Source organism: Stomoxys calcitrans, chromosome 1 (assembly GCF_963082655.1).
Source record: "Stomoxys calcitrans chromosome 1, idStoCalc2.1, whole genome shotgun sequence".
NCBI lineage: Eukaryota > Metazoa > Arthropoda > Insecta > Diptera > Muscidae > Stomoxys > Stomoxys calcitrans.
Window position 1 is genome coordinate 84,224,990 of NC_081552.1, and position 6,000 is coordinate 84,230,989.

Below are 6,000 nucleotides of genomic sequence, written 5' to 3' on the forward strand. Positions count from 1 at the left end.
TTAATTTCCTATACTTAAAACAGAGTTTACATGGCACATCATGATCTTACTTATCGTGTGTACGTGTTGATTGCAGCTTTTGCCTAAAACGGTACATCGATTTTTATACCCTCCACCATAAGATGGGGGGTATACTAATTTCGTCATTCTGTTTGTAACTACTCGAAATATTCGTCTGAGACCCCATAAAGTATATATATTCTTGATCGTCGTGAAATTTTATGTCGATCTAGCCATGTCCGTCCGTCTGTCCGTCCGTCCGTCCGTCCGTCCGTCCGTCCGTCCGTCCGTCCGTCTGTCTGTCGAAAGCACGCTAACTTTCGAAGGAGTAAAGCTAGCCGCTTGAAATTTTGCACAAATACTTCTTATTATTGTAGGTCGGTTGGTATTGTAAATGGGCCATATCGGTCCATGTTTTGATATAGCTGCCATATAAACCGATCTTGGGTCTTGACTTCTTGAGCCTCTAGAGTGCGCAATTCTTATTCGATTGGAATGAAATTTTGCACGACGTGTTTTGCTATGATATCCAACAACTGTGCCAAGTATGGTTCAAATCGGTCTATAACCTGATATAGCTGCCATATAAACCGATCTTGGGTCTTGACTTCTTGAGCCTCTAGAGTGCACAATTCTTATTCGATTGGAATGAAATTTTGCACGACGTGTTTTGCTATGATATCCAACAACTGTGCCAAGTATGGTTCAAATCGGTCTATAACCTGATATAGCTGCCATATAAACCGATCATGGGCCTTGACTACTTGAACCTCTAGAGTGCGCAAATCTTTTCCGATTGGAATGAAATTTTGCACGACGTGTTTTGTTATTATATCCAACAACTGTGCCTAGTATGGTTCAAATCGGTCCATAACCTGATATAGCTGCCATATAAACCGATCTGGGGTCTTGACTTCTTGAGCCTCTAGAGTGCGCAATTCTTATCAGATTGAAATGAAATTTTGCACGACGTGTTTTGTTATTATATCCAACAACTGTGCCAGGTATGGTTCAAATCGGTCCATAACCTGATATAGCTGCCATATAAACCGATCTTGGACCTTGACTTCTTGAGCCTCTAGAGTACGCAATTCTTATCCGATTGGAATGGAATTTCGCACGACGTGTTTTGTTATTATACCCAACAACTGTGCCAAGTATGGTTTAAATCGGTTCATAACCTGATATAGCTGCCATATAAACCGATCTTGGGTCTTGACTTCTTGAGCCTCTAGAGGGCGCAATTCTTATCCGATTTGAATGAATTTTTGCACGAAGTATTTCGTTATGATATCCAACAACTGTGCCAAGTATGGTTGAAATCGGTTCATAACCTGATATAGCTGTCATATAAACAGATCTGGGGATTTGACTTCTTGAGCTTCTAGCTTCAATTCCTATCCGATTTATCTGAAATTTTGCATGACGTATTTTATTTTTACTTTCAACAACTGTGTCAAATGAGGTTCAAATCGGTTCATAACCTGATATAGCTGCCATATAAACCGATCTGGGATCTTGACCCCTAGAGGTCGCAATTATTATCCGATATGCCTGAAATTTTCTACGATGGATCCTCTCATGACCATTAACAAACGTGTTTATTATGGTCTGAATCGTTCTATAGCCCGATACAGATCCCATATAAATCGTTCTCTCTATTTTACTCGTGAGCCCCAATGGGCGCAATTCTTATACGAATTGGCTGAAATTTTACACAGGTCTCCAACATAATATAATTTAATTGTGGTCCGAACCGGACCATATCTTGATATCGTTTTAATAGCAGAGCAACTCTTTTCTTATATCCTTTTTTGCCTAAGAAGAGATGCCGGGAAAAGAACTCGACAAATGCGATCCATGGTGGAGGGTATATAAGATTCGGCCCGGCCGAACTTAGCACGCTTTTACTTGTTTTTTTCTTTTCTTCGATTTTATTTAATTTTTCATACTTTACTTCTCATTTCTTAACCTATTTTGTCACAGAACGTGTTTTTCAATATCTGTCAATTAATAACACATTTCTTTTTAAACGGCAATGGATAAACGTCGTTCATCGAAAAAAAAAACAAATGATTAAGATTTTTCAGCTATAGCTAATGGTTATATGTACATATGATGAATACACCTTTGTTTTCACCAATACTATTACTATAACCATGTATCAGATGTGCAATGTAAACTCAGCAAAATGTGCCATGCAAACGAGCCATTATAAACATATATTACAAAGAACGTGGTTTTCAATCTGTCAACGATTACAGATTTCTGTTCAAACGATAATCAATAGACGCGTACATGTGACGCATGCACCTTTGTTTTTCACCAATACTATTACAATGAACACACTCGGATTTGCTATGCAAAATCAACATAATAGGATTGGTGACCATCAGTCATGGTTAAAAAATCAAAATCATTTGAGTTTTTCGATGATTGACGTCTATCGATTACGCTTAACACAGAAATGTGTAATCGTTACACGAAAGATATTGCACAACGCGCTATGTTCAAAATAAAGTTGTGTCCGTTTACTAAAGTATTTGTGCAAATTTGCAAAGATTTTTACTGGAAGTCGTTTGCGTACTTGCCTGCAGAAGAGAATGCATCGTTTTCGGCAATAGCCATAATCAATACGCACACCGGGTGTATGATGTGCCGTATAAATAGCCTATTTAAGGTCGAATCAGAATTAGTGCTTTGAGTTTTGTTTTTGAGTGTCGAGTTGCAAAACTGCAACTGCACAAAAAAATCAACTTGCAAAAGTTAAACCATTTCAAAACACCCCATCATGTTTGGCAGCACAGAATGACGCATGCTTTCAGGCGTCAATGTAAAAAATTTGTCAACTTTGATTCGTAGCTTTTGTGCGTCCACAAGTTGCTGATAGTGGAATGCTCCATATGAAGTAGTTGCAACTGCAGTCGCGGACAATCAGCGGTATCGAGTGGAGAGTCTCAGTGAGAGGCCGGACGGCACCGGCTCTTGTAAAAATACTAAGTGCTTATGAAAGTCGATATGCAAAGGCGAGTTATTGGCGTCTTCAAATAACCAATTGCCACCATGTTCCCGTGGCGATCGGTCCTTTCGATCGGAACGAACCAAGCCGGATTAGAAAAGTGGTCTCACACGAAAAGCTGTTAACAGCCGGCGGTATTAAGATATCATATTTATGTATACATTCTCTTTGTTGTTATTTTCTTTCTCGCATTTTTTGCCTCATGTATGCACACTTTCTGCATACGTACTATACACACGTTTGTTTGGCAAAATGTCGATCAGCTCAATGGCAAGATTACGATTTTGCCTTATAGTTTTTATGTTGTTGTACAAATAAGAAAACCGTTAAATGTTTCAGCCATGGAAACCAGCTTGCTTACATAAGGAGCTTGGCGAGGATCGCCATCTCCACAAACAAATGTGGCTCCAAAAAGAGCAACCATATCTTGCAATAACAACGTTAATCATTAAAGTTAATTGATCGCAAAATTTTTTGTAGGGGAAAAGCAAAGACAGAAAATATCATCATTTTCATTTTGATTTTTTATACCCTCCACCATAGGATGGGGGGTATACTAATTTCGTCATTCTGTTTGTAACTACTCGAAATATTCGTCTGAGACCCCATAAAGAATATATATTCTTGATCGTCGCGACATTTTATGTCGATCTAGCCATGTCCGTCCGTCTATCCGTCTGTCTGTCGAAAGCACGCTAACTTCCGAAGGAGTAAAGCTAGCAGCTTGTAATTTTGCACAAATACTTCTTATTAGTGTAGGTCGGTTGGTATTGTAAATGGGCCATATCGGTCCCTGTTTTGATATAGCTGCCATATAAACCGATCTTGGGTCTTGACTTCTTGAGCCTCTAGAGTGCGCAATTCTTATCCGATTGGGATGAAATTTTGCACGACGTGTTTTGCTATGATATCCAATACTTTGTGCCAAGTATGGTTCACATCGGTCCATAACCTGATATAGCTGCCATATAAACCGATCTTGGGTCTTGACTTCTTGAGCCTCTAGAGTGCGCAATTCTTATCCGATTTTACTGAAATTTTGCACATAGTGTTTTAGTATCACTACCAACAACTGTGCTAAGTATGGTTCATATCGGTTCATAACCGGATAAAGCTGCCATATAAACCGATCTTGGGTCTTGATTTCTTGAGCCTCTAGAGTGTGCAATTCTTATCCGATTTAGATGAAATTTTGCACGACGTATTTTGCTATGATATGATGTCCAATAACTGTGCCAAGTATGGTTCACATCGGTCCATAACCTGATATAGCTGCCATATAAACCGATCTTGGGTCTTGACTTCTTGAGCCTCTAGAGTGTGCAATTCTTATCCGATTTAGATGAAATTTTGCACGACGTATTTTGCTATGATATCCAATACTTTGTGCCAAGTATGGTTCACATCGGTCCATAACCTGATATAGCTGCCATATAAACCGATCTTGGGTCTTGACTTCTTGAGCCTCTAGAGTGCGCAATTCTTATCCGATTTTACTGAAATTTTGCACATAGTGTTTTAGTATCACTACCAACAACTGTGCTAAGTATGGTTCATATCGGTTCATAACCGGATAAAGCTGCCATATAAACCGATCTTGGGTCTTGATTTCTTGAGCCTCTAGAGTGCGCAATTCTTATCCGATTGGGATGAAATTTTGCACGACGTGTTTTGCTATGATATTCAATAACTGTGCCAAGTATGGTTCACATCGGTCCATAACCTGATGTAGCTGCCATCAAAACCGATCTTGGGTCTTGACTTCTTGGGCCTCTAGAGAGCGCAATTCTTAACCGATTTGCCTGAAATTTTGTACGACGGATCCTCTCATGACCATCAACATACGTGTTTATTAGGGTCTGAATCGGTCTATTGCACGATACAGCTCCCATATATTTTACTTTTTGAGGCCCCAACATATAATTTAATTGTGGTCTAAACCGGATCATATCTTGATATCGCTCTAATAGCAGAGCAAATCTTTTCTTATATCATTATTTGCCTAAGAAGAGATGCCGGGAAAAGAACTGACAAATGCGCTCCATGGTGGAGGGTATATAAGATTCGGCCCGGCCGAACTTAGCACGCTTTTACTTGTTATCTATTATTTTCTTTTAGACGGCACATCATGATCGTACTTATCGCGTGTACGTGTTGATTACAGCTTTTGCCAAAACGGTATATAGATTCTATTTTTATACCCACCACCATAAGATGGGGGGTATACTAATTTCGTCATTCTGATTGTAACTACTCGAAATATTCGTCTGAGACCCCATAAAGTATATATATTCTTGATCGTCGTGAAATTTTATGTCGATCTAGCCATGTCCGTCCGTCTGTCCGTCCGTCCGTCCGTCTGTCTGTCGAAAGCACGCTAACTTCCGAAGCAGTAAAGCTAGCCACTTGAAATTTTGCACAAATACTTCTTATTAGTGTAGGTCGGTTGGTATTGTAAATGGGCCATATCGGTCCATGTTTTGATATAGCTGCCATATAAACCGATCTTGGGTCTTGACTTCTAGAGCCTCTAGAGTGCGCAATTCATATCCGATTGGCATGAAATTTTGCACGACGTGTTTTGTCATGATATCCAACAACTGTGCCAAGAATGGTTCAAATCGGTCTATAACCTGATATAGCTGTCATATAAACCGATCTGGGGTCTTGACTTCTTGAGCCTCTAGAGGGCGCAATTCTTATCCGATTTGAATGAATTTTGGCACGACGTGTTTTGTTATGATATCCAAGAACTGTGCCGAGTATGGTTCAAATCGGTCCATAACCTGATATAGCTGCCATATACACCGATCTGGGGTTTTGACTTCTTGAGCATCTAGAGTGCGCAATTCTTATTCGATTGGAATGAAATTTTACACGACGTGTTTTGTTATTATATCCAACAACTGTGCCAAGTATGGTTCAAAGAGGTTTATAACCTGATATAGCTGCCATATACACCGATCTGTGGTTTTGACTTC